This window comes from Podarcis melisellensis (assembly GCF_964234715.1).
Source record: "Podarcis melisellensis genome assembly, chromosome: 17".
Lineage (NCBI taxonomy): Eukaryota > Metazoa > Chordata > Lepidosauria > Squamata > Lacertidae > Podarcis > Podarcis melisellensis.
In genome coordinates, this window is record NC_138534.1 from 735,055 (window position 1) to 758,447 (window position 23,393).

The 23,393-nt window shown below is 39.5% G+C and overlaps 1 protein-coding gene across 4 annotated transcripts in view; it reads right to left on the minus strand.

Moving 5' to 3' along the window:
- RBM10 (RNA binding motif protein 10) overlaps nucleotides 1-22,926 on the minus strand; it is a 66,329-nt gene extending 43,403 nt beyond the window's left edge. For all 4 annotated transcript variants that reach the window (XM_081895183.1, XM_081895182.1, XM_081895181.1 and 1 more), the window contains exon 1: nucleotides 22,793-22,926. The gene's annotated coding sequence lies outside the window, so the exon portion shown is untranslated. The remainder of the gene's footprint in view (nucleotides 1-22,792) is intronic.
- Between the last annotated feature and the right edge of the window lie 467 nt (nucleotides 22,927-23,393).

Genomic DNA, 23,393 nt, shown 5'->3' on the forward strand with positions numbered 1-23,393 from the left:
GAAGACCATCAACATCTGGCCCTTCTGCCTCATCTGCGGCTGCATCCACACAATCTAAGTCAAGAGGTATGTCATCTGAAGAAGCTTTAGCAGTTGCATTAGGCAAGATAAATGAATCATTGGAAAAACTAAATAAACAGGTGGTTGAAGCATCAACTAAAATTGATCAAAACACTGTAAGTATTAATAATTTGGGACAAAAGGTAAATACCAACACAGAAACTATTGAGAAACTGCTACAGGAATCTACCCTGACTTGACAGACAGCTGAAGAAGCTAAGGAAAAAGCAGCTGCCGTAGAGGAGAAGATTCCAGGTATACAGAGGCAACTTGAGGACCATAGGTCGACGCTTTCTATGATTGAACTTAAGGAGAAACAAACGAACTTGAGGATCAGAGCTGTGCCTGAGGTAGAGAAGGACAATCTGACAGATTTTCTTATGCAGGAATTTGCAGACTTTTTGGAATTGGATTTGGAAAAAGAAGGATTTAAGATCGTGAGTGCTTTTAGACTTGGAAGAGGGGGGGGGGGAGAACAGGGTGAGAGACAGTTTGATTACCCTCCGAACAAAAGAGGAGAGAGATAAAATTTTGGGTCTGCGCTTCCAGAAGACTTTGGAAATACATCAGTCAAGAGTGGAAATATTTAAAGATATTCCAAAACATCTTTTGGACCTTAGGTCCAATTACGGAGATTTGGTTGCCCTGTTGAGAAGGAATAGACTTATCTTCAGGTGGGAATTTCCCCAAGGCCTATCTTTTAGCTTTAAAGGAAGAAAGATAAAAATAAGATCAGTGGACGACAAAGAAAAATTTCTGAAAGATTACGGAGAAGACTTACAGAAAGAATCTGGAGAAGAGCCAAGAGCACTGGACAGAGAACCATTTGATAGAGGTCTAGAACAAAGAGCATTGGACAGAGGATCACCAAAAAGAGGAATACTAGACATAGCAAGATTACCCTTTGGATTGTACTGTCCAGAGAAAGTAACAGTAATACCACCGACAGAACAAGAGCAAGCACTTGGTGCAGTTGGAGGAAAATCAGAATAACTACATCATGGCCCTGCAACTACTGAGCTGGAATACTAATGGTTTGAATTCGCCTCAAAAAAAGGAAAAGAGTATTTCATTTATTAAAAAAGGAACAATTGGACTTGATTTGCCTACAGGAAACACATGTGATAAGGCTCCACAGGAAAGTATTGATTAATAAAAGATTGGGCCAAGAGTTTATTTCATCAGACAAAGTTAAAAAAAGAGCAGTAGTAATTTATGCAAAGGAGAACCTATCACCGAAATTTATATTTAAAGATGATCAAGGAAGATTTGTGGCAATTGAAATTCAACTACAAGGAAAGTATTGGAAGATGCAAGAACTACCTACTCTGGAAGAATGGCAGACAAAGGTGACAGACTTTATGGGACTGGCAGAGATGACCGGCAGAATCCGCGACCAGGGGAAAGAGACAGTGGAAGAGGACTGGAAGAAATTCAAAACATATCTTAAAAACTGTTGTAAAATTGAGGAGTGTTAAGATGTCAAGGGGTAAGAAGTAGAGAATTACAGCTGTAACTAATAAGTTTAAGGAAATCTAATGAAAGGGAACTAATAGACAAATCGACTAAAGGGTTGCTAAAGAATTGCAGAATAAGGATGCAGCGAAAGGGAGGTATGGGGAAGTCGGAGAAAGAAGGTGTATGAAATTAAGGATATGAAATTATACATGTTTAATGTTTTGTATGTTTCTGTTTTGTGTTGTGTTTGTTTTTTATGTGTTTGAAAATTGAATAAAAATTATTTTTTTAAAAAAAGAAATTCAACTACAAGGAGAGAAATTCTTGATAGTAGGCGTTTATGCACCGAATGAGAGAAAATCAGAATTTTTAAAAAAGTTGCATGAGACTTTGTTGGACTATTTGGATTACAATATGATCATGATGGGGGATATGAATGGAGTGGTATCTACAAATATGGACAAGGAACAGAGACAGGTAATTACAAAGGATGGCAGACTACCAAAAACATTTTTTGAGATGACTGACAATTTGGACTTAGTTGATATTTGGAGAACAAAGAACCCCTTGGGTAGAGAGGGAACTTTCTTCTCTGAAGCCAAAATGACATGGACAAGAATTGACCAAATTTGGATAACTAGAGGACTGGCTCCAAAGACTAGAAAAGTGGAAATTTGTCCTAAAACTTGCTCCGACCACAATGCTGTGAAAATGGAGATGAAACTAACACCAATCGGCTCCTTCAGATGGAGGATGAATGACACCTTGTTTAGAGACGAAGAAGTGACCAAGAAGGCCCAAAAAACCTTGAGAGATTCTTTTGAGATAAATATGAATACTACCATTGAAAAAAGAGTAATCTGGGACGCAACAAAGCAGTTATGAGAGGGTTTCTGATACAACAGAATGCAATAAAGAAGAGAAGTCAAAATGAGAAAAAAGATAAAATTTTGGAGAAAATAAAAGGTGAGAAGAAATTGAGAGCGAAACCAAAGTCGCAAGAGATTCTGAGAGAAATAAAGTTATATCAAGTACAATACATGAAAATGATGAACCAGGAAATAGAGTGGAAAATCAAACAGATGAGACAAAAGACATTCAAATCGGCTAATAAATGTGGGAAATTGCTAGCCTGGCAAATGAAAAAAAGACAAAAACTCAATACTATTACAAATTTGGAAGTGGAAGGAAAGAATATACAGAATCCAGTGAAGATTAGAAAATGTTTCCAGAGGTACTTTAAACAATTATATACACAAGGGCCACAGAAAGAAATCGATATAGATCAATTTTTGAAAATAAATGGACTACAAAAAATCTCTCAAGAAAATAAGTTAATGCTGAATTATAAAATAACTGAACAGGAGGTAGAAGGTGCCATCCAGAATATGCAAGCTTGCAAAAATTTACCACTTATCTGATAATAAATGTTGGAAATGTAAAGAGACTGAAGGTACATTCTTTCACCTTTGGTGGACATGCCCAAAGATTAAGGCTTTCTGGGAGATGATCTATAATGAAATGAAAAAGGTATTTAAATATACCTTCCTGAAGAAACCAGAGGCCTTTCTCCTGGGCATGGTCGGCCAATTGGTGCCAAAGAAGGATAGAACTCTTTTTATGTATGTAACAACAGCAGCAAGAATACTTATAGCGAAGTATTGGAAGACACAAGATTTACACACCCGGGAAGAATGGCAGATGAAGGTGATGGATTACATGGAACTGGCGGAAATGACTGGCAGAATCCGAGACCAGGGAGAAGAGGCAGTAGAAGAAGACTGGAAGAAATATAAAGACTATCTACAGAAACACTGTAAAACTAAGGAATGTTAGAAGGATGCTGGAATGAAGTTATGTGGTTTTAGCAGTAGTGCTATAAAGGGTTAAGTAATAATGGATTGTCAACAGGTCAGAATGTAAAGTTATAATATATTAAGATAAATTAGTAAGATAAAAACAAGGATGGAAAGGATTTGCTGAAATAACCAATTGAACTAGAATACAAAAAAGGGAGGTGTGAGGAGGTCAAGGAAACAAGTAAATGAAAGACAAGATATGGAAAGATGGATTTGTTTTTAATTGTTTCTATTTTTAAGAGCATAGAGCCCCCGACACGTGGAGATGAACACCCCTTGACAAAAAGCCTCAGACCCGAAACGGTAAGAGCGGCGGTAGAATTTCCAGTTCCTTTTATCCCTAAGATCAACTATCTGGCTGCTAAAGAGATGTGAAAGTTAAGAGAAACAAGAGAACTGTAATAACAGTAAACACAACGTTTGTGAGGTCGTGGGAGGGGACGTAAAACAGAGTATCCTCCAGCAGACCAGAACACCAGGAACAGTGGCCGGGAAAAATTTTTTTTTACTCTGGAAATTCTTTTCACTGTATATAAAAGATAGCACAGGAAACCTCCACAAGTTTCAGTTTAAAAAAAGATAATTGTAAGGAGTAATCTGCAGCGACCATGCCTGCCCCCCTGGAAAAATAAAAAGACTGTGAGGAATCTAAACTGCTGGTGTGTGCGTGTGGGGAAACAGCAATAGTAAATGAGACCTCCAGCAACTGGTGGGAGATATAAAACCACAAATAAAGGTAAAGGTAAAGGTACCCCTGTCCGTACGGGCCAGTCTTGCCAGACTCTAGGGTTGTGCACTCATCTCACTCTATAGGCGGGGAGCCAGCACTGTCCGCAGACACTTCCGGGTCACGTGGCCAGCGTGACAAGCTGCATCTAGCGAGCCAGCGCAGCACACGGAACGCCGTTTACCTTCCCGCTAATAAGCGGTCCCTATTTATCTACTTGCACCCGAGGGTGTTTTCGAACTGCTAGGTTGGCAGGCGCTGGAACCAAGCGACGGGAGCGCACCCCGCTGCAGGGATTCGAACCGCCGACCTTTCGATCGGCAAGTCCTAGGCGCTGAGGTTTTAACCCACAGCGCCACCCGCGTCCCAAAAACCACAAATATTAGATATTAAATAATGGAACAGGGGCAGTGGTGGAAAAAGATAAGGGAAGAAAAGCCTAAAACAGTGATAAAGTAAAACGCAGAGGAAAGCGCAAAAGCTCAAAGGTCTACAAGCGTAAAAGGACTCAGCAGTAAAGCTGGAAAGGAATGGAGGACACAAAGGAACACCAAAAGAGAAACAATCTTGAACTAAATATTTACCTTTTACTCACAATAAATATGGCGCAGCATGATTTGTAAGGGGATTGAGCTGCAGCATGACTCAGGAGAAGGAAAGGGAAGAAGACAAAGAGATGAACAGAAGACTACAAGAGAGACAGTGGCAAGAAAGAGTGGAAGGACTAGACACAGTGACACCAGGTGGTGAAAAAAAGAAACAGCACCCTACTTTAATAGGTGCTTTATATGAAAGAAATATTTAAGTAGAAACAAAATAGAAAGGGAGGGATTAACAACAACACATAAATTGATTGGAGAAATAATACCAGCAAAAAATACTGGAAATTTCATTAGAAAAAGGAGGGGAGGAAAAATAACTTGGAAATCTCGAAAGATATCTTTTGGCTCTGATATCTGTTGAATAAGTGGTTCTATTTTGATTGCATTCTATTTAATAGTAATTGGGAATAGTGGTATAAAGTTGGTTCACAGAGAAATATCAATTACTCCAATATCTGGAAGGAGGTAAAACATTTTCTTAGAGAATAAGGAGTAGACTAAGCTGCAACTTCTATAAAAAGTGAACGGAGGAATGCAAATGGGGTGGGCAACCATAACAATGGTGTGATAAGTGAGCTTTTTCAGAAGTCTGGTCTATTGGGAAAAGTAATCAGTGGTAATATTCAACCAAAATGATTAAGGGAAAAGACCAATATGTCATCAAACAAAAAACAAAATGTGGGCCCAACCTATAATCAACAGGGCAGAAGGAATTCTGGGATGGACCAGGAGATGTATTTAAAAGAATTAATTTGGAGTCTGAAGGGCGATATAGGGGAAATGAAAAAAAGCATTTAGTGATTTTAAGATAGAGATGAACAGCAAAGTAAAAGGAATGGATGATAAATTGGATAGGATGGGTGGGGAATTGAGGGAAATACTAAATCAATTATAAAATTATAAATTATAAAAACACAAGTAAACGATCTTCTCAAGGAAAATAAAGAACTAACAAAAACGGTACATGAACTTAAGAACAAAACACAACATTTGGAAGAGATTTCCAAAAAATCCTCCAGAGAATTAAGAGAAAATAAGAAAGAATGTGAAAAGGTTAAAAGAGAAAATAAGGAATTTAAAATCACACAGGAAGCAACCTGGGATGCAATGTCCATTCTTCAGATGAAAGTCAGAGAAAAAACTCTCAGAATATGGGGTGTCCCAGAGGTGCCAGAGAAAAATATACAAAAAAACCATTATTAAAGAGCTAGCCAATTGGTTAGAGGTAAAGAAAGATGAAATATTAGAGAATACAGAAAATATATTCAGGGCTAACTCTAGGAAAGCAAAGGCAAATAAATGGCCTGGGGATTGCCTGATCACATTCACATCAAATAAACTAAGAAATAAGATTTTACAATTTAAAAGGAAAAAGAAATTCAAAATTGAGGAGAGGATATTAAAATTTTGAAAGATTCCCCCAACTACTGAAAAAGAGATACAAATAGCAATTTCTGACTAGAGCTCTAAAAGCAAAATCAATATTCTTCAAATGGAAGTTCCCTGAAGGAATTTATTTCACCTTCAAAGGGAAGAGGAGACTAGAAACAGTAGAAGAAGCCGAAAAATTCCACAGGACGTATAGGAACGAAGTAGGAAGTGAGAGACAGATACCAAAAAGAGTCCAGTCCAAAAACTACAACCCTAGAACACGGTAGTAAAAACGAGTAGAAGTTCAATAAAGTATTGGGTATTAATTTCTGTAACTAGTTTATTTTCTTTATTATATTTTAATGAATAAAAATGAATTTAAAAACATTGTATTGGAATGTTAACGGACTAAATGAAAAGTAAAAAAGAAACAAAATACAACATATTCTGATCAGACTTGATGTTACTTGTTTTCAAGAAAAGCATGTCGCAAGAGATAATAAAAGTGTTAATAAAACCCAAATTAGCAAAGGCTCAGAAAAAGCTCAATATGGAGGCCAAATGGCCGAAATATTGGGAAATTTTGGAACAAGAAGGTGACAAATTGAAATTGCAGAGTTTTGAGAAACTAAAAGATAAAGTGCGAGACTGGCTTCATTATTATCAAATAAGGGAGGATTACAATATGGATAAAAAAATTGGTTTCCAGGTGGAAAAATCAAAATTGGAAACAGAACTGTTAGATCCCAAAACTAAGATACTATCTAGAATGTATAACTTGCTGCTGAAATGGAATACACAGGATGAAACGGTTAAATCTGCTATGATTAAATGGGCACAAGACGTTGGTCATAACATTATGTTTGTTGACTGGGAACAGTTGTGGACCACCGGTATGAAATTCACGGCATGTAATGCCCTAAGAGAGAATATTATGAAAATGATATACAGGTGGTACATGACACCAGTCAATCTTGCAAAAATATATCACTTGCCCGATAATAAGTGTTGGAAATGTAAGGAAAATGAAGGTGCATTCTTTCACCTTTGGTGGACGTGCCCAAAGATTAAGGCTTTCTGGGAAATGATCTATAATGAAATGAAAAAGGTATTTAAATATACCTTCCTGAAGAAACCAGAGGCCTTTCTCCTGGGCATGGTCGGCCAATTGGTGCCAAAGAAGGACAGAATTTTTTTTATGTATGCTACAACAGCAGCAAGAATATTCATCACGAAGTATTGGAAGACACAAGATCTACCCATCTTGGAAGAATGGCAGATGAAAGTGATAGACTATATGGAATTGGCAGAAATGACTGGCAGAATCCGTGACCAGGGAGAAGAGTTGGTGGAAGAAAATTGGAAGAAATTTAAAGACTATCTGCAGAAACACTGTAAAATTAATGAATGTTAAAATGATGCAGGATTGAAATGAGATGGCTTTAGTAACAAAAAAACCATTATTATATTAGAATATGCAAAAAAGGATTGATAATTAGATGAAAATATGATGTTCAATATGTAAAGATTTATAATTAAGATAAAAACAAAGAGGGAAAGGATTTGCTGAATTAATTATGTGAACTGGAATACAAAAAAGGGAGGTGTGAGGAGGTCAGGAAACGAGTAATTGAAATATAAGACACGAAAAGATTGATCTGTTTTTTAATTGTTTTCCCCCACACACATATTTTGTACCTTTTTTTGTATTTTTGTATCTTTTTTCTTTTTCTTTTTACTTTTCTTTTCTTATATTGTAATTTTCTCTGTTTGTAAAATCTTAATAAATATCTTTAAAAAATAAAATAAAACCCAAATTAGGAAAAGAATTTATCTCAGCAGACCAGGTAAAAAAAAGAGGAGTGATTTATGTTAAGCCCTGTTTAGAACCAGTACAGAACAACCCGTGTTGCAAACTTAACACAACAAACAATACAAGCAACACGATGACCGGTATACTAGATAGCACTGCAATTCTTATTGCATAAGATACATAATTTAGTACAACAAAAACAAAATGTGTACACTTGTAAATTCTCAAATGAAATCAAATGAACACGTCTGTCAATCTTTGAAAGTCCGTAGAAGTATAATAAGTCTATAATCGAAGCAAAGTAATAGACGCTATCTTGTGAGCTAAGCGAAAAAACTTTTTAGGCGTTCGTGGTGCCGAAGTAGTAAGTGAATAACAATGTAGGACAGTGATCCTGGATAATCTGACTGTTTCGCTGGAATCTTCTTCAGCACAACTACAAAAGAATTCAAATATGAAACAATTACCTGTGTACATGAAAAATATATAAACTTCACACGTTACAACTTATATGCTACAAATACATAAGAAGAACAAGGGTACATACCCCATAGATTAGAAAAATGCACAAGGAGCAGTGGTCATGAGGATATGTAACTACTGCTACTAGTTGCATGATACCTGAAGCATAAGTAACCTTTCCCAGGTTGCCCTCTACTTGGAGACTGAATTACAGTAATTCAATTTAAAGATACAGAGCAATATAACAGCAATAGAAAAACATCAAATAAAACAATTTAAATCCAGTTCAGAATTAAGTCCTTCAGGGTGAATGGTCTTAAACATAAAAATGAATTGCGATTCTTTGTCGTAGCCATCTTTCATGATCTTGTCCCCATATGATTTTGTGTGCGTGAAATATTAGAAGGGCTGAGTAGTACAGAACGATCCTTCACAAATTATTTAATTTTAGATTTATTGACTACATCGAGAGGATATCCCCTAGCATATAAAGAATCAGCTAGCTGGTCAACATTCTTATGAAAATCATCATCAAGAGAGGAATTTCTTTTAAGACGTAGGAGTTGTCCATATGGTAAGTTGTTCCTAAGTCGTTTAGGGCGAAATGAGGAATACTGTAGGAGGGAATTACAATCTGTGGGTTTTTTATGAGGTTTGACAGCACAAAAAAGTACAACAGCAATTCTAAGATACCATCGCACAACGGGAGGAAATTTCATTCCTGCTACAATTAAACTCTTCGCTGCAAAACCAACAGCACAAATACTATACGGTGCACCACTCGTCTCCCTCTCTAATCTAGACCCATATGAAAAGATACAATCAGGTTTCCTTAGATCACTCCTGCAAACACCTAAATGCGTCCCAAATGCCGCCCTATGACTGGAAGCGGGCTTATACAGCATTAAAGCCAAAGTATGGATAAGAACCTTATGCACTTGGCTAAGACTTAACAACTCGCCGGTTGGACTACTTTCCCTGATGCTTCTTGACAAATTCCAATCTAGTTGGAGGAAGGGCACTCTCAGAAAATTGGCCACATATGGTCTCTCCCCAGAGTATTTAGAAAGGGGAAGGGCCAAGAACACAATCAAAGAAATGACTTTAATCAACTCCCGATAACTTACAAACTCCTGTACAATTCCCAAAGGCCCCATCTAGCAAACTATCTCAAAGTTCTAGACAACGCTAAACACGATGGGCATTTTTCTTTTTTTTTTTAAAAAAAATATTTATTAAAGATTTTCTTAATACAATAGAAAAAACAAACAAAATAACATATAATTTTAAAATAACCATACTTTCTTCACTTCTTTGGACTTCCTCGCATCTCTCGTTCCTGCGTTCCAAATTTTCGAGCTTTATCCAGCAATTTATCACCTTGTTTCAATTCTTATATTATAATTTTCCAATATTATATCCCTAATTTTAGATAATTTAACCCAAACCTTAAAAGCTTAATTTTAACATAATATTTATCCAAAATTTATCTTTTCTTATATTTTCATTTATCTTCATATTCCTTTTACCTAGCTTATTGGTGCCATATTGTTAATAATCTTACATCTTTCTTAACATTCATACAATTTACAATATTTTTGTAAATAATCTTTAAATTTCTTCCAGTCCTCCTCCACAGCCTCTTCTCCCAGGTCTTGGATTCTGCCAGTCATTTCTGCTAGCTCCATATAGTCTATCAGTTGCATCTGCCATTCTTCCAGTGTGGGCAAATCTTGGGTTTTCCAGTGCTTGGCGACAAGCATCCTTGCTGCTGCTGTTGCATACATAAAAAATGTTCGGTCCTTCTTTAACACTCTCTGGCCGACGATGCCCAAAAGAAAGGCCTCTGGTTTCTTAGGGAAGGTATACTTAAATACCTTTTTCAACTCGTTATATATCATTTCCCAGAAAGCCTTAACTCTAGGGCAGGTCCACCAGAGGTGAAAGAACGTTCCTTCAGTTTCTTTACATTTCCAACATTTATTATCAGACAAAAGGTATATTTTTGCAAGCTTGACTGGGGTCATGTACCACCTATATATCATTTTCATAATATTTTCTTTCAAGGCATTACATGCCGTGAATTTCAAACCGGTGGTCCATAACCTTTCCCAGTCAGCAAACATGATATTGTACCCAATGTCCTGTGCCCATTTTATCATAGCCGATTTGACCGTTTCATCTTGTGTATTCCATTTTAGCAGCAAATTATACATTCTTGAAAGTACCTTAGTCTTAGGTTCTAACAATTCCGTTTCTAACTTTGATTTTTCCACCTGGAATCCTATCTTTTTATCCAACTTAAAAACTTCTTTGATCTGAGCATAATGTAACCAATCTCGCACTTTATCTTTTAATTTCTCCAAACTCTGCAACCTCCAATTATCTCCATCTTTTTCTATTATTTCTCAATATTTCGGCCATTTGGCCTCCATATTGAGTCTTTTCCGGGCCTTAGCTTCCATTGGTGATAACCACCTTGGGGTCTTATTTTCCAATAAGTCTTTATATTTTATCCAGACATTGAACACTGCTTTCCTGACAATATGGTTCTTGAAAGCCTTATGACTTTTGACCTTGTCGTACCACAAATATGCATGCCATCCATAAGCATTGTTAAAACCTTCCAGATCCAAAACCTCAGTGTTTTCAAGAAGCAGCCAGTCTTTCAACCAGCAGAAAGCTGCTGATTCATAGTACAACTTTAAGTCTGGCAGGGCAAAGCCCCCTCTTTCTTTAGCATCAGTTAGTATCTTAAACTTAATTCTGGGCTTTTTGCCCTGCCAGACAAATTTGGAAATATCTCTTTGCCACCTCCCAAAACACTCCATTTTATCCACAATCTGTAAAGTCTGGAACAAAAACAGCATTTTTGGCAATACATTCATCTTTATAGCAGCAATTCGTCCTGACAAGGATAGTTTCAATCTTGACCAAACTTCTAAATCCCTTTTAATTTCAGACCAGCATTTTTCATAGTTATCCTTAAATAGACTCATATTCTTCGCTGTTATGTTTACCCCTAGGTATCTTACTTTTTTAACCACGTTTAACTCTGTCTCTTTCTGAAACCTTTCTGATTCTAAAGGTGTCAATTTTTTTTCCAATACCTTGGTTTTCTGCTTATTAAGTTTAAATCCCGCCACCTGACCAAACTCCTGAATCAATTGTAATACCCTTTTCGTACTAGACTCTGGCTCCTGTAGAGTCAAAACTAGGTCATCTGCAAATGCTTTAAGTTTATACTGTTTCGCTCCAACCTGAATTCCTTCCACCAACCGGTCTCCTCACCGATGGGCATTTTTCAGGGCCCGCTTTAACGCTCTCCCTTCAGCTCTTCTAGAGGGAAGATACAACAAAATACCGATCGAACAAAGATTATGTCCCTGTAACAGCAACGAAATCAAAACCATCGGGCATGTCATCTTATACTGCCCATTATATCGAGACTCAAGAAAAGAGCTGATCGAACCGATTCTGAGGAAAATACCTCGTAGTACAGACGACACCTATATCAGACACCTCTTAGCTGATAAAGAGCCCGAAATTAACAGGCCTGTGGCAAAGTACTGTTACATTGCAACAAGAATAAGACGAGCAATGATGTCAGCAACGGAGTTCAAATTGTAAACATCGAAGGAACGATAATAAACAGTAGTGACATTTGAATTTAATTCTTAAAACCTTAAAAGATGAAACCTGGTCATAAATATAAGCACCAATTCTGTGAATTGGCCATATTCCCACAATACTACTTATAATGTCATATTTTTATAAATTGCTTTCTGGTCATTGACCGTATTAAAGATATTTGATTTGACTTTAATTCCAAAAAAAGATACTGATGGTTTAGAGGTCAAAAATTACAGACCTATTTCATTACTGAATAATGACTATAAACTATTTGCAGATGTTTTGTCAGAAAGACTAAAAAGACTTCTAAATGAAATAATCCATAAAGATCAAGCTGGTTTTTTAACCGGGGAGACAGTTGAAGTATAATGTGAGAAATACTGCAGACATTATTGAGTATTTAGAAAGTAGAAATGAAAAACAAGTGGCATTGGTCTTTATTGACGTGGAGAAAGCATTTGACAATGTCTCCTGGTGGTTTATGAAATTTGAAAATAATGGGAATTGGAGAAGGGTTTATGAAGGGTTTTGAAGTTATATATCAAGATCAAAAAGCCAAACTTATTATAAATAATAATGTATCGGAAACTTTCAATATTTCTAAGGGGACTAGACAGGGATGTCCTCTGTCACCCCTGTTGTTTATCAGTTTTAGAGGTTCTAAATAAGACTCAGAGAAACTTCAGAAATTAGAGGGATCAAGGTAGGATCTAAAGAATTCAAAATAAAAGCATTTGCGGATGATTTAGTTCTAACATTACAGGATCCAAAGAGAAGTGTACAAGAAGCTTTACAGAGAATAGAAGAATAAAGTGGTGGGCTAAAGTGGTGGGGTTCAAACTTAAGAGTAAAACCAAAATGTTAAATATGAATAAAGAAGAGACAGAAGAACTGCAACAGGAGACAGGAATTATGGTGGCCAAGAAAGTGAAATATCTGGGAATATAGTTGACAGCAAAAAATATAAATCTACAGAGATAATTATGAAGTTATATGGAAAGAGATTAAGAAAGATTTAGAAGTTTCGGACAGACTGAGACTCTCCTTTTTAGGGAGGGTATCAGTGATTAAAATGAAAATTTTACTCAGAATGTTATTTTTGTTCCAAACAATTCCAGTGATTAAGGGGTCAAAACAATGTAAAGAGTGGCAGAAAATACTGGCGAGATTTGTCTGGCAGGGAAAGAGGCCAAGAATAAAAATGAAGATTTTGGTAGATAAAAAAGAGGCAGTTTTCCCCTGCCAGACATGAACCTTTATTATGAAGCAGCTTGACTTACTTGGATAAGAGACTGGATAAAATTAGAAAATACAGACCTCTTGGACCTAGAGGGGCATGATAACAGGTACGGGTGGCACTCGTACCTGTGGTATGATAAGGTGAAGGTTCATAGGGGTTTCCTAAATCATGTAATAAGATCTATATATTAGGTATGGGACAGAATCAAAAACTTACTGGAGAGGAAACCCCCTTGGTGGATATCACCAATAGAAGTGTTAACCATTAAGAAAGCAAATATGGAAGGAAAGAGGGCCACCTATGAAGAACTTACCAGAAAAACCGAACAAGGGATAAAACTTAAACCAGATGAGGAGATAGAGAATTTGCTTACAGGGTGGTTGCAGTATCATCAAGTCAACGATATAGTGAAAGAGGACAAAAATAAATTGGGGTTTGAAGATAAGAAATCAAAATTTCAAATAGATATTATAGACGGCAGAAATAAATTATTATCTAAAACGTATGATTTGTTATTGGACTGGTACACTGAAGATGAAGAAGTAAAAGAAGTCATGATAAAATGGGCCACTGATTTTGGATATAAAATTGAATTAGACGCATGGCATGATTTATGGAATGTAAATATGAAATTTATGACTTGTACAGCATTAAAGGAGAATTTATGGGAAATGATTTATAGGTGGCATCTTACGCCGGTAAAATTGGCAAAGATGTACAGAATGAAAAATAAGAAATGCTGGAAATGCAGAGAGGCGGAGGGCGATCTTTACCACATGTGATGGACCTGTGGTAAAGTGAAAAATTTCTGGGAATTAATTTACAATGAACTCAAGAAAACTTTTAAATACACTTTTCCAAAAAAGCCCGAAGCCTTTCTACTGGGGTTGATGGGGAAGGATTTTTTTTTTAAAGATCAAAACAAATTTCTATATGCCACAGCGGCAGCAAGAATTATGCTGGCCCATAACTGGAAAACAGAAGCAATTACCATTGCAGAATGGCAGGTTAAGATGATGAGTTACACAGAACTGGTCAGATTGTCAGGAAGAATTCGAGACCAGGATGAACAGATGTTTCAAGAAAGCTGGAGTAAATATATGGTGTATATAAGAGATAACTCTTACAACGTATGGTAAATATAAAGTTAAATAAATAGAATAACCGATGTAAGAAAATATAAGGTACTTGCTGAAGGGGTGTAGAGAAGTCAGAAGCTCGGCAGAGCTAAAGGCAATTATGCGACATATTTGTATTATAAGTGTATGTTTAATGAAAACAATAAAAATTGGTAAAAAAATATGGAAGAGATTAGAGACAAATGAATTAGTAAGCAGGATTGATGCCATATGGGTCCCGACAGATATGCTAAGGAGGATCGAGGAATCACAAATTCTACCAAAAACCATCTCGGATCATAATCTGATTTTATTAAAACTTAAATCAGACTGGAGAACTGGAATAAAAAGATGAAAGTTGAATGAATCTTTACTTAATGATGAAAGTTAGAGGGTGCAAAAAGAACTATGAAATTTTTTTTGAATTTAGTAACAAACAAGACACTGAACCTACAATAGTATGGGACGCTGGCAAGGCAGTTATCAGAGTATTTTATAAAGCATAATGCTTTACAAAGAAAAGGAAAAGAGAAGGAAAAAATGATTTATTAGAAGAAATAAAAAGAAAAGAAAAAGAATTGAATAAATATCCAAATAATGAAAAAAATTAAAAAGAGATTTAACTATTACAATCAGAATATGTGTCCAAAATCGAGCAAGAAATCGAATGGAATTTGAAAACTCTAAAATGAAACAACTTTTGAGTTTGCCAAAAGAAAAAGAAATGAGAAACAAACCAAGAGACTAAAAATAGAAGGAAGAAGCATAGATGATCCCAAAATAATAACACGAAAATTTGTTCAATATTATGAAGAGCTTTATAAAAAAAAATACAGACGTAGGGGAAGAAATAGAATACTTTCTAAGCCAACATAAAATTCCAGAAGCTAAAAAAGAGAAAACCACTTTGTGTTAAACCACAGAGCCTAGGACTTGCTGATCAGAAGGTCGGTGGTTTGAATCCCCGCGACGGGGTGAGCTCTAGTTGCTCGGTCCCTGCTCCTGTCAACCTAGCAGTTTGAAAGCACGCCAAAGTGCAAGTAGTTAAATAGGTATCACTGCGGCGGGAAGATAAATGGCATTTCTGTGCGCTGCTCTTGTTCGCCGGAAGCGGCTTAGTCATGCTGGCCACATGACCCGGAAGCTGTACACCGGCTCCCTCAGCCAATAAAGCGAGATGAGCACCCGCAACCCCAGAGTTGGTCCCGACTGGACCTAATGGTCAGGGGTCCCTTTACCTATGTATATATATTTGTATTTTAATTCAATAAAGATGCTTAAAAAAAAAGCTTTGAGGATGTCTAGGGACATAATTGTCACTGGGGTCTATTATATGGCAACCGGGACGAAGCCAGTCTGGCTATTAACCTGTGTAGGAAAAAAATTACACAGTTGGCCAAGAATGATGTACGGTATCTTGCAGTCTTGGTTTATCAATGAGATTGGGCGGTATGATTCTACTTTGAGGCTGTCTTTCAGTGGTTTTGGCATGGAGACTATCTTGGAGAAGGTCCAGGTTTTAGGAATGGGACCCCCTTTTATGATGTCATCGAATAGGCAGGTCATGTAGGGCATCAGGGGTTCTTTGAATTTCCTATAGAATTCTGCTGTAAAGCAATCTTGGCCTGGGGCTTTGTGTGGCTTCAGGTTTTTGAGGGCTGTTTCTATTTCCTTTGGGGTGATAGGACTAAGCATGAATTCCTGTTCCTCATCAGTTAAGGTAGGCATGGTCAGCCCTGCTAGGAATTTTCTGATTTTCTCCTTGGGCGGGCTGTGGGAGGTGTATAGGTTGGAGTAAAATTCTGCAAATTCTGAGGTTATTTCTTTGGGGGGGGGAATCTTTCAATCTTTTTTGGTGATGCAATGTATTCGTGTTTTGAGTGATTTTTTCCTACACCTGTTTCCCCTCCATACTCATAGAAGCTTTGTTTAGAGTATAGAAAGTTGATCATTGTTTCGTTGATTTCTAGGGAGTCTAGTTCCCTCCCTTTTTGTTCTATAAGTGTAAGGAATTCTTTAGCTCTTGTTTGTTTGTTGCATGATGAGAGGGCCGTGATGTCTTGTTCTATTTTGCTAAATTTTGAGGAGGTTTGTTTTTTAAGGGATGTTTTCTCTTTTATGAAAGCTCTTCTGGTGACCACTTTCATTGCGTCCCAAATGAGAGGGGTTGTTATATTGTCTACATCATTTTCTTTGAAGTAGTTTTGGAGAGTTTTTGTGAGACTCTCGCCAATTTAATTGTGGTTAGGATGGGACTGAAGGACCATGATGGGGTGGTTTGTGTCCCTTCTCTTATTTCAAGGGTAGCTTATACTGGGGCATGATCTGTGATTTTAATGTTACCTATCAGTTGTGAGTTGATTCCACTGAGGGGATCAGACCTTGTGTGAGCAGAATGTCGTCTAGTCTGGATACTGTGTCATTGCGCCCAGACTAGAATGTGTGGCGGGTGTCTCCTGGGTTTTCTTCACCCCAACTGTCACAGAAACCCTTTTTAAAAGCATTTTTAGCAACTTGCACGATTCCCTAATTGTTTGGGGTTTCCTTCCCATGGGGTTGTATGGTGGGTGTATTTCAGGGAGATGCCTCTCATATTTAGGTTGAGGTCACCTCCCAGTACTGCTCCCCTTTCAGAGGAGGAGAGGAACCTGTTCAGTGTTTTCTGGATAAACTCTCAGTTGTTTTGAGTTTGAGGCATACATGGAGCCGATTGTCAGTTCAGTTTTGCCATCTAGTGTCCCTTTAGCGAAGATGAATCTGCATCTTTTGTCTTTTAGGACTGTTGTGGCTTTGAAGTTTAGGTCTCTACTGAGTATTATGGCTACTCCGCGGGCCTTTCCTGAGCCAGGTGCTACCTATTGTTGACTGAAGCAGGGATTGCTCAGGAGTTTGCTTCCTTTGGGTGGGTTGTGTACTTCTTGTAGGAAGGCGGTGTGGTTTCATGGCGTTTACATACAAGGTAATGCATTTTCTTTTGATACGGTTTCCCAACCCCCTCACATTTGATGTAATTGCTTTTAAGCTAGCCATCTTGCTTATCTACTTTATAGGATGATTCCCTGCCAAATCATCTGGGTTGCCCTGTGTTTCTCACCTTGCACTGTGTTTATGGAAGACAATCTTACTTGGCTACAAGTGATCGCTGAATACAATTATGACGGGGTTTTCTCCATAAGGAGATTGGTTGAATTTTTGATGTTGTTCAATACCGTACTTCTTTCTTTTTGTAGCAGACGAAGCAGACGATGGTGTCTCTTGGGGGGTGTTGGTTTTCAGCATAGGTTTTAGAGCTATGTGAACCCTCTCCAGGTTATCTACCTCGAGTGTCAGGCTAGGGATTGTGGTTTTTAGCCACCATACAATGAGGTCTGCTGGGCTTTTCTCCTCCACTTTTTCAGGAAAGTTGTGGAAGCAGATGTTGTCTACTGCGATCTTCAAGATCCGCTTGTTTGATTCTCATTTCGGAGCTTTCTGTTTCCAGGTGGCTTTCCAGTTCAGCCAGTTTATTATTCACACGTGTGTTTTCCTCTTGGTACTGCTCTATTATTCTTTCTTGAATTTGGTTCTTGTTCACTAGAGTGGAGATGGTGCTAGTGAGGGTTTCCACTTTGGAGGTCAGGACACAGATATTATATTATCTGCTGGGGAACCACTGTGGTCTTCAGTAGTTCTGCTAATCTTAGTTTCATTTCCCTCAGGTCTTGTTTTGTTGTTGGGTTGTTGTCATCTTGGGGAGGGGGTGTTGTGGTCTCAATGCTGTTTGCCATCTCCCCGGTTGGTGTTATCACAATCTCCCTGATTATCTTGGTTTGAGATCTGCTTGGTGTCCTCTTGCAATGGGGCATGCTATGGTTAGTAGTTGTGTTGGTTCCTGGGTGTTGAGTTGCTGAGTTGAACAGGCGTTGTTGTCTGGTGGCTTTTGAAGAGCATCTGGATTAGGCAGCCATTTTTATCACATCTGGGCTGTGTTTTAAGGACTTCTCTGGGGTTCCCGTAGTTGCCTCAGTGGTGTTGATGGAGTAGGAGGCAGATGAGCAGACAGTCAAGTAGACCAGTTGACATAAAGGGGTTAGCAGGCAGAGGTGCAAGAGACTGATGGGGTGGAGGCAGAGGGAGGGTGTGTGTTAGGTGGGTTATCTGTGGATACACATATGCGCACACACATGCACACTCATACACACAAAAGGGAGAATGGGGACCAGTTAAGAGTGGAAGGTGAGGTTAGGGATTCGTAGAGCTAAAAATTAAAGACTGGCAAGGGTGTGTTCAGAAATAGAACCAAACAAAACAGAAGAAAAAGGGGGGAAAGAAGAGAATGAAAGGGAAAAAGGAGAAGGGGGGAATAAAAAGTAAAATAAAAAGAAGAAAGGAGAAAAAGAAAGAACAGTAATGATAATGCTAATAAACTGCAGTGGTGGTTCTAGTTATAGTATGAGGTAAAAGACCACCAAGGGGGGGTTGCTATTGAAAGTGGGTGGGGAGGTGTATGTATGTAGGTCATTTGTGAATGTGATTATTTGTTGGCGGGAGAGAAAAGAAAAGAGAGATGAGGGATGGGGGAATTTAAGAGTTAAGAAAGAGGGAAAGAGAACAAAAAACAAAAGGCAAAAAAATGGAAAAGAGCCCCCCCCCCAGAAGAACCTGAAGATGTTGAGGTGGTGGTATCTATCTGGATGTGTTGTGTGTGTGTAATGATAAAAGTAAAGAAATAAAACATGTAATAGAAAACCCCTTTGAGAGGGGAAAAAGATAAAATAAGATATAGATGTTGGGAGATTCCATTCCACCTTTTGTTGCAGACATGGGATTGTTGCGTATCACATGTCTGTTTACATTCCAACACAAACTGCTGGGTCCCGTGAGTGGAACTTCAGCTCTGTGTATAGCTTTACTTTTGAGTCTCTCTTCGAGAAGACGGAAGGAGAGACATGCTTCTTTCTTCTCATTTATGTAAAATAAATCCGTAGTTTTACTATGTATTCACAGCCTACAGCCTCTTCTGTTGTTCAGTTTACTCTTCTACATGCAGCGTGCTCAAGGCAGCAAGCTTGAGTTGTTGATTTACGTCGGAGCCAGAGGTCGATGAATCTCCACAGCGTGAAGGCTGAGAGGGAGACGATCCAGCTGGGGGCTAGCCAGCTGGCCTCCCAACCCCCGGATGCCGACAATATATGTGTGTGTGTATGTATTCTCTTTAAAGAAAAAGGGGAGAGGGGGGAGGAAAAAGAAAAGAGAGGAAGGGGAAAATAATAATAGAAATAATAATTTTTTGTTTGTTTTTTTAAGAAAAGATGATAGTAATGGGAGGGCGGGGAGAGAGAGGACTCCCCCCTATAAAACAAAAATAGAAAAATAAAGGAATCAGGTTTTCATTTTATTCTATTTTCTTTCTTTCTTTTCCCTATTTAATTTAAAAAATGAGTAATAAAAAATAGGAAATCAGGGCTGAAGAATCGATCCCAGGCAGTGGCCTGTGTTGGTTTAGGGCTCCTTTTTGGACACTGCCATTTTGATTCCTTTGAGTTTGAAAAAATGGAGGTAAGAAATTTGAGGGGAAAAGAAAAAAAAGTGTATTAAAAATGTTTTTAAAATATTTTTGAAAAATTAAGGGAAAGGAACCAAAATAAGATCAAGATTTTTTAAAAAGGATTTAAAAGAAGATCAAAGAAAAAACATCAAGAAGAAAAAAACTCTAATCAATGTATGTATGTGTTTTGGTGGGCCCTGCCTGTCTCCCTCGAGGTTGGGCCGGGTTTGGACTGGGCCTCCATGCAGCCTGCCTGGCTCTCCCGGTCCCCTCCTACCTCTCTTCACTGAAGGCCACAGCAGCGGCTGGCAGGTGCTCGGTCAGGGGGTGGGCAGCTCCACTGCACTCACTCTGAGCCTCACCAGGCCACTGCCAGGGTGATCCCTGTCCCGGTACAGCCAAGGTCTCTGGGAGGGGTGGGGACCTGGGAGCCTTGCGCAGTTCCCCCAATCACCGCGTTCGGTGCCCCTGGCTTCCGCTTGCTCGTGCCGATGCCTTTGGCAGCTCGGGGACCGGCCAGAGAACCTTATTGGTGCTGGCAGTCCCTAGGAGCTCTGCACTCCCGTGGCACCTGCTATTTTGCCTCGCCAGAAGTCCCCATTTTATTTATTATAAATAAGTCCCTCAGCCTAGCTAGTGAGAGACAAGAAAAAACTAGTCATTGAATCCCATTGTACCAGCCAATGTGTTAAGATTTCCCCTTCCTCCCTTCAGCTTTCCAATCTGCTCCGAATGAAGGACAAGACCAGTTTGCATAGATGGGATAATACTATTGAATATCCCTCTGCATATTCTATTGCTGAATTAGCTGCTGGTTTTCTATTAGGTTTATCTGTTGTCTCTATTCAACTAATTGTTTCTTACATGCCTGCACTTTGAAGACTGTTCAGAAACTGCAGTTAGCAAATTAACTCCTGAATTTTGAACTACATGGGAATATGGATCATATCTCACTAATTTCTTCCCACAACTGCAGTGACTTACAGTCTATATATGTAAAACCCTTTTACTTGGCATTTTAATTACAGTACTGTTGTACTAAGCATATACTTTCCTCCACAAACAACTCTGTCCTACAGACCAAGCATCTGCAAAGAGCATGACAGCAGGTAGAAGCCAGGCCCCTGTCAGAGCATGGACTTAAATTCCACAACTATGTTACTTAAATTAGCCTCATGTGATCCATATACATTTCCACCTCATGTTAAATTCTTAGTAGCACCTTCCCAATCTAACCAGGTCTGTCCATGCCTATCCCACATTTTCTATTAAATTTTTTTATGGAAAAGTGCATCATAGCCGTGGGTTGTATTCAAACCTGTGCAAGCAGAGTACAGTATTCTTCAAAGCCTTTCATTAAGAAGCAACCAGCCTTGCCTAACAGAGGGCTCACAAAATATAGGATTTAAGTGTAGCAAAACAGATTTAACATATAACAACCAAAGTACCATAGGCTGCAATTTTATGCACTTACTTGAAAAGAAGTTCTACATCAGTAGGACTTACTCAAAACTACAGGACAGGGCTATAGGACTTTTCACCCTCTGCAGTTTCCCCCCAGAGCCATTATATATAGGACCCTGCCAGGTGTTTATAAACATAAAAGATTTCTCTCCTGCAATGGAAAATTGGATTTGATGACTTAACTTAGCTCTTGCTCTGCAATTCTATTGCCTTTACCATTGGCTTCTATTATATATACTGTAGGGATGGAATTAAATACCACATAATATACAAAGCCTAGTAGCAGGTTTTCACATCCTGGAGTAGCTAACTGCTACCGACTTTAAAATAATTATTATTCAACAAAGATATTTCAAAGAGTTATTTAGGTGTAAAACTGAAACACAAAACTATGACCTACAGTTCTTAAATAAGCAAAGGAATTATTATTATTAATCGCCTGCCCTTCCCCCAAGGTCCCAGAGAGAGTTGTAACATTAAAACACAATATAAAACAGTTTAAAACAACTTACAACCACAGAAATAAGATTAGTCTTCAAAATATACACCTCAAGTGTCAAAAGGGTAAAAGTGAACATTCAGCATTCCCTAGGAGCTGCATAATGAAGATGGCAGACGCACCTCTGTGGGGAAGGCGTTGCATTTACAACCTATAACTGTGGCTGTTGTCACTGTTTTAAAACCCAGAAAGATCAGTATGTTCGTTTGTGCCAGCAAAAACAAATTAAAATTAAAAACAAGTACTCCACAACAAGTTAAATTAGGCCACAATCGGAAGACAATTGAGCTGGGACTAAATATCATCTTACTCAACAGGACTGACTTCTGAATAGTCATGGTGAGAATTATAGGTAGCCTTTTGCGGGGGGGGGCACATGACTCTCTGCAACTCCCAGGGATCCTTCGCCCAGTGCACACCCTTTTGACTCCAGCGCCTACTCATATGAGCCTTTGGGTCAATGTGTGGCAAATGAAGAGAATCACCCTAAGATCTACAGATGAAAGGCGGTATACAAACCTTAATAACAGTAATAATAATAATAATAATAATAATTCTCCAAATGAATTCTGCTGCGCGTCACAGAATCCTGTGAGATAATGTCCAAGTCTCTTCAGCACAACAGGACTGTTTACTGGTCTTACGCATACAGAAGGAAGTATGTCACAGGGGTGGCATTGTAGCCAATGAAGGGGATCCGAGGCGCGCTTGTTGCTCATGAGGGAGAGCAAGAAACAGCACGAGATAATGCGCACACGCGTGTACCCACGGATCCACACGCGCGCACCAGACCCACACGCCCCGCCCCGCGGTGGGCCGTTTGCGCCGCCCGAGGGCCTCTTTCGCGGCCCCTGCTCCTCGCCAGGCGCCCTCGCCCCGCCCGGCCCTCGCCTCCTCCGGCGGCGCCCTCCCTTCTCCGCGGCGGCCTCCGTCTCTCGCCCTCTCGCCCGCTTCCTCACCTGGCGAGCGCCTCCCTCACGAAGGGATTCGCCCCTCACGGCGGCCGCCTCACAAAATGGCGGCCCCTCCGCAGCCCCTCCTTCCGGAGACACTGGCTGGCCGGACACCCTTCCCGCCCCTCGCGCATTGGACGCGCCGGCCCCGCAGCGACCGCCCGCTCTCCGGACGGGATTGGCGGAAGCCGGTGCCACTCAGAGCTCGCTTCGACCAGCGACCAGCCCGCGCCTCCCTGCCAGGCGGCCTCCCGCAAAGGATCATGGGGTGATCCTGTCCTTTGAAGCTGGGCTGCCGCGATTCGGAGCTCCGGGCGGGTTTTGGTTTCCCCCTAAGGGTCTCGGCGCCCGCAGTAAGGCGTCTCGGGAGAATCTTTATTAAGCTCCTTCTAAGGGAAGTGTCCCTTGCGCCCCCTGGTTTCCCCGGCCGGCTGGCGGGCCTGGGAAACGGCCTCTGACCCCGCTGTGCAGCTGGGCCTTCCCCCCAGCCCGAAGGCGGCTCCCAGGGTAAGCTGGCCCGAGGCTGCCTGGCTCGCGGGGCTGCTGGCGGGACAGCCTGGGAGCCGCCACGGGGAAAGACGGGGGCCGAGGTAACAGAAGCCCGCGC